Source organism: Poecilia latipinna, unplaced genomic scaffold (assembly GCF_001443285.1).
Source record: "Poecilia latipinna isolate Pla-1442-1.1 unplaced genomic scaffold, P_latipinna-1.0 Scaffold1032, whole genome shotgun sequence".
NCBI classification, from domain to species: Eukaryota; Metazoa; Chordata; class Actinopteri; order Cyprinodontiformes; family Poeciliidae; genus Poecilia; species Poecilia latipinna.
The window spans coordinates 169,141-178,810 of NW_015113648.1; positions in this window are offsets into that span (position 1 = coordinate 169,141).

A 9,670-nucleotide genomic window follows, 5' to 3' on the forward strand; every position below is an offset into this window, starting at 1 on the left:
CTCCCACTTAACTGTAGAGAGGATATGTGTAATAATTAATTCCTAGACTTCCCATTACCCATTACGGCAGGGCTTGCACACACACACACAGACGGGTTTGACATTTTCAGAAGATTAATGGTCATTCTGATTAGATTGCCAAAGTGGTAATCAGGTTACACAGTGGGGATTATCTGGTCTGTTTTATAATAAAGAACTTCTTGTTTTTAAACTAAGTCCTGAGAAAGTCTCATATTACCTATGCACGGATGCACACTTAAATGCCCAAATACAATAAAAAAAAATAATATTTCTCTAATATTTTTCTATGGTACTCATAATCTTCGGTTCTTTCAGTTCTTCTAACGTCATTGGAGATATCGGCACTGCTGTGGTGCAAATTGATTCTACACCAGGAAGTGAGATTTGAAGATGTCAGGATTTTTGCACCTGATCAAATGAGCACAGCCTGGGTGAAAGTTCAGATTATTAATCCAGGTACATTATGTAGATGAGCTCACATCTTGGTTGGTCAATGTCAGTAAAGAAAACTAATCTGGTCAGTCAGAGGGCAAACAGATGTGAGAGGTTTCCCATAGATGTGGAGTCCTGTCCCTGTCCCAGACTCCATGGACATGTGACACCTAAAGCCCCCTGCCTGGCAGTAAGTAATCCGTCCATCATTAAACCCAGCCAGATTAGAGCAAATCCCTTATGACTTGACAGTTTGTTGTAGTTTCCATAACCACATTAATGGTAATATGATGCTTCTTCTGTTATTCCATCCTCTCTCTCTCTCTCTTTTTTATCAACACAAAAATTTGATCAGGTTGTAGAACTGCTGTAGCTAATAAAACAACAAAGGAAAGTGCAGGGAGAAAACAAAAGAAAAAAAAAGTATAGGAATTAGAGAGACAGACCGAACATGCTCAGACAGGCAAAATATGTATTTGTAATTTAATGGATTAACAGTGAGCGACCTCTGCAGCCTGTCAAACTTAAGCTGTGGAATCCTGAACCGTCTGTTAGACGACGTAAGCGTTCTCTCTTTCATTTTCATGTCTCCCGAAATAAAATGTGAAATGAGGCTATTATTCTATCATGGAACGTCTCGTTCTTTTGCTAATGCTACTGCATCTGTTACTTCTGATTAAATCAGGATAAATATCTGTGCTTGTACAATTTTAATAATTTAAAAGTGTTTAAAGTTTACAGTGTTAATATATTTTTGGAAGGTTTACTTAATTTTTTTTTTTTTTTTTTTAAGATTTTTTTTCACCTCGTCAAATTGTCTTTTGATCAAGCCAAGTAAGCTTGGTACGTCACAAGAACAAGATGTCCCTCCTGCTACCAGGGTCCTCAACATAGCACACACACACACACACACACACACACACACACACACACACACACGCATGACTCAAATGTCATTCCATGCATCGTAATGATTTCATCATAAAAGTTGTATGCTCGCTCAAAGCAACAATTTTGACCAAACATAGTTCATAATATCTAAATGCGAGCCTCACGGGTGGATTTACGAACAGGAAATAATTGTAAACGGCTAAAATCAATAATGTAAAGCTGAAGGGTACTGAATTTATTTAAACAGCATGAAGAGACGAGAGAACAGATTAGGAACAGGTGTATGCAGTATTTGTGAACATTTCCGTGTGTCTAAATTGTCCGAAATTATCTTGCCCCACATCTTAGGTCAACAGATTAACGTTTTCTTCTGTGACATTCACATATTGTGCAGCTTAGTCAACTTCTTTCATGACAGATGTCTGATAAGATTCAAACATAATCTGGATGTAAGATTGGCGCAAAAGAAAGACTTCTTCCTTTTTTCTCTCTCTGAAAGGTCTGTAATCTCATTGTTATTGTAAGTAGTAAGCCTTTGCACTGAATTTCTCATGCAGGCCCTCTGATTCTGAGAAGGGTGGTGCAGATTTGTTCCCTCGGCTGGCAGCCTGAGATGACCTTCAACGTAGCTAGCACTCTCAACTGCCCAGACAATCGTGTTTGCTCATCATCGAGCACCGTCTTATGCGTTCCTAGATTTGAAACTTGCTCTTGTGTGACAAAAGAAGAAGAAAAAAAAAAAGGTAAAATGACAGATAAAGAAACACTGTGTTGAAACTCAGCATTAAATAAGCTGCAGAGCGAGAGGGAAACTTTTAAGTAGAAAAACGAGAGCGTCTACCGCAATATGTTTGGATAAAAAGCAATCTGTGTTACCTCATATCCCCCTCATATGGCCCCGGCTACTCTGACAGAAGCTATGCAATAATCCAGTGGTTTCCTGTTTTATCATAACGAAATATTACATCACAGTTTGAACATACATGAACAGGTTATGATGTGAAATGCTAAACCAGATGCTTGAAATGCACCCAAAGTAATAATGTAGTTGGCACAATGGACTTATCTGCCATACAGTCCACTAAGCCTTGTGACCAAAGTTGCATTATTGGCCCAATTTATAAGTATGTACTCTAAGATTTGAAAGTCCTACTTTTAACTCCTTAAAGGTTGAGCAAAAAACATTTTTTGTTTGTTTGTTTGTTTTTTTCCATCACAGAGTTATTGGTCAACCAACAATGGAACCGGCCCTCATAAAAAATGAATTACAGTTCTGGAAACATAGCTTCAATCAATGTATCATAACTCACTGTGTCATCATTTGATTCATACTCTGCAACCAGGTGTGCAATAATAATTTAGGTGGCTGACACACGACAATGTGTGATCAGTGTTTTGGACAGGATTGTGTCACACCTACAGAAATGACAAAACTTTGCTTTTAATGTTACAGCACTTGTGACTGATCTGTCAAATCAATACACAGTGTCCGATTGATTTTTTTGCTATTCCCCCTGAGAGTCCTTTGTACATCCTGTTTTCTGACATTCACCTGCAAAGTTCTTCTTTCACTTAGTCAAAGTGACTTACAGATGGCTATAAAGTGCTCAAATAGGAGGCGGGGAGGGGTTGTGAAAAGTTATACACTGACATTTTCTGTGATTGTGTCCTATTTGTTGTTTGCTTAACAATCAAAAGAAAATGAAACATTCAATGCTGTAGGCTTGCTCTGTAAAGTAAATGGTACCAGGTTGCAATGCAATAAAGAAAATGACATAACGTAGACAATGCCAATAGGGAGCGGGGCGAATACTTTCGCAAGGCAATAAATCTCCTTAAAAGTAGCCCAGCAGTGGTTACCCCTTACACTTTTCACATTTGGCATCTCTCAAGCTGATTTATCAGAGAGCAAAAGAAAATCTGTCCTTTTAAAACAATTTGGTAGAGCCCTCTTCTCACTGATAACATAAAACAAACCATCTTTTTCAATCTGGAGATACATTTTCAAGTCAAATTCTGTGCTTTCTTCCCAGTGTTATGTCGAAAGACCTCGAGAATACCATCCCTGTTACAAGTCAAGATATAATTGAATTTTGATGAAGAGGTGATTTTTTTTATTTTATTTTTTTTTTATTGCTGACCAGGGGAAAATCGGTGATAAGTTCTACTCCTCCCAGCTGATTTACTACAACTCTCTCCGCTGCCTTCAGACTCGGCTGCTGTGCAATAAAAAGCAGCTACGTTTTGCGGGTGAGGGTCAGGGAAATGTAGGAAAATAAATAACTTCAAAAAAGGACTGTGCTTCTCAGAATTTGCTGTGACATTATTTATCCTTTGGTCGACTCAAATTTGCCCCCGTTATCTGGTGGGCGCTGCTTCTCTCTTTTCTCTGTGTCCCGTTTTTGATTCATCACCATCTCAATGCTTGCATTCATCCATTAATCTGCTGTATCCCATTGGCCCTACGAGGCCAATGGGGTACAGCAAATGCCTACCTCCAACTGTCATTGGGCGGGAGGCGGGGTACACCCTGGACCGATCACCAGTCCATGACAGGGAAACTCAAAGACACACAGGACAAAAAAAAAACAAAAAAAACAAAAAAACATGCTCACACACAAACACATACACACTGATAGCTAATAGCAATTTAGAGAAACCAAATTAACAGTCATGTTTTCAGACGGCCAGACGAAGATGGGGTACCTGGGAGTACATGCAAAATCTATGCAGAAAAACTCCAGGCCTGGATTTTGACCCAGGACATTCTTGCTGCAACACAGCAGTACTGCCCTTTGCTTAATAGTGCTACTAGCTAACAATATTCCTTTTTTCTTCATATTTCTTATACACAAATCTAAAACATTTTTATGCTTTTCCATTCTGTGCATCATTACTTGAACTTCAATGCAACTACGGAAGCAGAATATGTGTTCTCAGTTTCAGTTTTACACCATGTATACCTTTATATGCAGGTTGTAATATATATTTAAGTACTGGTATATATTAAGAAATATATATCTGTATATTAGTGACACTTTGAGTTATGGTTGTTAAACGGTGAGTAAATCTATGTGCACAGTACAAAGTATCAACAAGGAACATTGTTGGAAATCTCAAAGTGGTTTCAGATGCTGATTATCAAGATTGAGTGAACAGTCGGGTAGTTACGTCATGCTGTGTGCCTCTTTTGTGATTAAAGTGATGATTACTTCTGTGGCCTGCAGTACAATGAGTGCTGCTTTTGTTTAAATGTTGAAAACTCTATTAGATGCATGAATTGACTCATAATCTTGTAACAGAACAGGATTTTACTGGGGCACAATAGAACAGATCAAGAAACCTTTATTAAACCTACAGCATAGCAGTAAAAGTTGTGTATCTGTGTGTGTAGTGACAGGTGAACAATTTGTCAGGCAGTTCACAACAACTGTGTAGGAGGCAAAAGGGTAATAATCCATTGTTATATGAGTTACCCTCTGCAGTTTGCCACAAGACATGTAAGGGACATGAGACGTAGAAGAAGCTACTCTGGTCAAATGAGACCTAAATGTGACTTTTTGGTTCTTGTGTAAGACACTTTATGTGGAAGAAAAATGAGACTGCATATATTTGCACATATATTTACTGATTGATTAATTTCACTGTTGTATGGCTCCATAACCCTAACCCAACTTTCGATTCTGTTGGAAAAATTGTTGCATCAGCAGCTTTTGTTTCATCCAATTTGGTTTGGGGATGGCGAACCACAAATTCAGTGTAATAAGAAGTAACAAATGAGATTGTGAGAAATATAAAGCCAAACTGGATTATAAAAACTTGATGAATACTTTTGACCAGAGAGTGACCATGTCAAAAAACAATATTAGGAAACTAACTGAATTAACACCTAAAATGAAAAGTGATACAATAAAACAAACAAAAAAAAAAATCTCATTGAGGGCAAAGCTTAACACTTTTCACGAAACAAGCATTCATGAAAGCTGCTTTTAAACACACTTCAAACTAAAACTGACCTCGCAATGTTTTGTTTTGTGGATGCCGGAGATTATTCTGAGGTAGTAATTTGCTTTTCCCACCAGCAAAATTGCCAAAACTGGCAACACAAAGTTTCCAGCTTTGTGTTGCTGGAAAAACCCATGAGCAGGTTGCAGAGACAGGGTTCAATGATTACGATGATGCATGGAAACTAATAATTTGTCTGTAAACACATGCATCTAGATTAAGTTTGATCAAGTTTAGAGATTTCGCACCTAATGATGCACCATGCAATATAATACTTATGGCGAACTGCAGCACAGCTGGACAGAGTCACACACTGAAAGACCCACAGCACATTTGAGCTGCTGACACAGTCAGCATGAGTAGTTGTTTATTAATCCACCAACTGTTGCCTTCGTAATGACATTTAAATGAATGACTAACCAATCAGTGTCATTTCTCAAGAGCTTGTCAATAAAACAAAACAAGGAAACTGTAAAAAGTTTGGACAGGAGATGATCTAGGGTAGACAGTTTTGTTGAGGTCAATGAAATACAATGTAGTCAAAAGATCAGTGCAGTTATTTTGCATTAAATGTCAGGCTTGACAGTGGACTGATAGTACAGCGCCAGCTTAATGAGCAATGACCTGATCAATTTAAAGCTGTCAAAACATTTTGGAGGTAATTGCATAATCAAATGTTGCTGATGAAAGTTGCCTCTCTCTGAAAAGCAGCCAAGATTTCTGCAGAAAGCCTGCAGCTTTACAGAGAAGCTTTACGTCTTCAGAAATATTGTTTGAAAAGAAAACTGTGAAGGGAAAACTTGTTTAAATAAACATGAGAAAATTATTTTTCTTGTATGGTTTTATTTGTTTTGAAACAAAGCATACAACTATAACTGCCAGTAATGTGGAACACTTTGCCGGAAATACATTATTCAGCGTTATAATGTATATATAATGCCCTATAATAATTTTAAATCCCAAAGTTTTTAATGTTAAATGTTATGGCTTCATCAAAATTATAAAAAGAAAAACTATTCTTATATAACTGTTGTTTAAGATCATAGCTTTATTTATATTTATATATAGCTTTAGTTTTATTCATTCTTTCATCATGTAAAGGTGATTTTAACCGACAAAAAAATTCACAATTTCTTTTACCAAGTTTATTGTTCAGCTCTCTTGCGTTTTTTTTTTTTTTTTTAGTGAGGTTCTATAAACAGTGAGAATAATGCTGAAAAGAGCTTATTTAGAAGATGTCTTGCATAGAATTAATGTAAAAACATAAATAACCTTTGCAACATTATAGAGTAAATAAGCAATGCAATCTTCACCTAGAAACAGTCTATACTCTGGCTTGACACAGAGGAGGAGAGACAGAGAGGGAAGTAAATCATCCGGAGGGAATATCCTCACCTTGGTGTTTACAGCTTGCCGGAAATGATCATTGTTGAGGCGCAGCTCAGGATTGTGCGTGTATGTATCCTGAACTGTACATGCAGGTCAGCACTCTCCTCTGAAGAGATCTTCATGTGTACAAGCAAAGAAACTCAAGACTTTGCAACAAAGCATCAGCAGCTGGATTGTAAAAATCAGTGATGGTTGTCACAGTTTTCTAAGTTTAAACTGCATGTCCCGAGGCGACAATAAGGAAACCAATGGGGATGTTAATAGCGTCTCCACTAAAACAGCACGCTTTAGCGTACTGGTCCATGCAGTCACATCTGGGCCACAGATTCACTGCAGGGCCAAAGTCTGAAGCTTCAGAAATAATTCAAACGATGATGAGTCACATAGCAAAACCTGTCCCGGTTCTTATCAACACAGTAATAGTTTGAACTGGTGGAGTGTTTACAATTGGATAATAAAGTTGTAGTTATCTATTGATTGATCTATCACTTACCACAAAAAGCAGATTGTGTGCATTTTTTGTTTTTTGTTAGTCTGGTTTCTCATGTTTCTCATCATAGATGTAATATCGACTGTTTTGATTAATAATGCATTTACATTGTAATTCACACAGTAACTTTGGGTGATTTTTCTTTTAGAGCATGCATGAGGTCCTTTCTATGATATACTGTAGATAGACTCACAACAGATTAAGTTCTGTTTTATTATTATTTTTTTTTTTAAATGTGTCATAAATTTAACTTTAGAGGAAAATTGGATGGTGTGATCAGTGGTCAAATGTATGAGACAATGATTCAGTCACAGTGCAGATTTAAATCTAATGGAGAATCTGTGTAGATAATCCTGAAATTCATGCTCATGGACGCTTCCATATAGTCTGACTGAACTTGAGCAATTCAGCAAAAAAGAATAGTTAAAAGTCTCAAGATGTGAAAAGAGACACACTCAGCAGGATTTACTGAAAATATGTGGTAAATTTCAATAAAACTTTTCAAAATTCCATTTGCAAATTAAATAAATACAAATCAATTTCCTTCTCCTTCTGGATTGTGGGCCGCTTTGTGCTGGTCTGTAAATAAAAATACTTTAAGTTTTGTGATTGTATAATGAATAAATGCAGAATTTAATTGAAAAAACTTTGCAGGACACTGACAGCACTTTGAAAATTATTATTATTTGGTGTAAATTAAACATAGAGTATAGCACATACACAGTGTGAACTAAAAATGATAGGAGGATAAATATAAAAAATTTACTCAAGAATGGCTGTTGTGGGCAGCTCCTGTGAGTGTGGGTGGTGAAACAGAATCGGAAAAACCAGAGGAAGGTTTGGGGGGAGCAACAACAGGGAGCAACAAGATGTGGCCATTTCAAGGTCATTCGCCAAAGTCGTAAATATTGATTGCAGCTCCATTTAGGGGCCATGAGCAGAGAGAGGTACTGCTGTCAGATTCACTCTCTTTGTAATTGTCTCTTTTTTTTTTTTTTCTCATGCGATTTTGGAAATGGTTTAAATCTTCTGACAGTAATTCAGAATTTGATTTGTTTACGCAGTGAGCCTGTACAATGAAACGTCATGAACTTTTGAAAATCCTAATAAAAATTCAGCTTCACAAGAGAAACAGAAGTGGTTTTAATAACTTTCGGGGAAATGATAATTGTTCAATGTCAACAGATTGTAAGGGCAGACTCTGGGTGCTTACACGAAGTGAAAATAATAATAATAAAAAAAATCTTTCGTACATCTCTTTATAGCAAAGGTGAGTCATCAGTGAACAGCTGGCAGCAGCGTCAAGCCAGCTTCACAGCAGCATACTTGCGTGGTAGGAGGGGAGGGGGCATTTTTCTGATTCAGCAGGAGGAAAACTAAACTACATCACAGCAGTGAACTGGACAGCTATGAAATTTGTAGAGTCCTCCTGACTCTGCTTTGCCCTGGCCTCACCACGTCAGAGGAAAAACCACACAAAAGGTGGCGGTAAACGACATAATATGCCGGTAATAAAATGCATGCTTTCACCTTTCGTGGGCCAAAGCTGGAGCCTCTGACTGATGACAAATGGAAGGAAAAAAAATCAATGTCACAGAGGGAATACTTTATGTATAAAAAGAGCAGCTCTAATGCATCTTGGTATTGATTTTACACATTGGGTAAGCTCAACTGTAGGTATGCACTTTGATTCTTTCAAATGCTTGTGCCTTTAGGTGTTTGAATGGGTCAAAATGTCAGGACAATTCTCATTTAGTTCATTTAGGCTCATTGACCAACCAAATAGAAAGGTGCACCAACCTAAGGGAATGAGATACAGTGCCTTTTAAAAGAATAAATATCTTTTTAAACTTTGTCACATAACCATCTATTTTTATTTATTTATTTATTATTTTATTTTTTGCGAAAATCTTAAAAGTGTGAGGTGTTTTGCAGAAACCTATTCTCTGAATAAAGGTTAAAATCCAGTGGAATAAACGGTTTTTGAATGTTAAATCATAAATAGAGTGTCTCATTTAGTCTTAGTATAAACCAGTCTCGTCTGTGATGGCCTCAGAGGTTTGTTAGAGAACATCTCTTAATCAAACAGAGTCATGACGATAAGGAACACAGCAGACAACTCAGAGATAGTCCTGTGGAGAACTTTAAGGCAGAAAAACATGAAAATCACACAGGCCACTCGCTGTTCAACCCTCCGTCTGCAAATGGAATGAGTTTGGCTCAACTACCAGCCTACCAACACATGGCGTTTCACCAGAGCAAAGAAAGTTGAGTGTTATGAAGCTGCCAAGAGTTCCTATGGTAACTCTGAAGGGACCACAAGGATTCGTGGCTCAGGTGATGAGAATCCAACAACATGACAAGGACTACTCAGGCACTCCAGAAATTTGGCCCTCATTGTGGAGATTGTGGAAATGTTGAAAGAAAGTCAAAATAATTCCC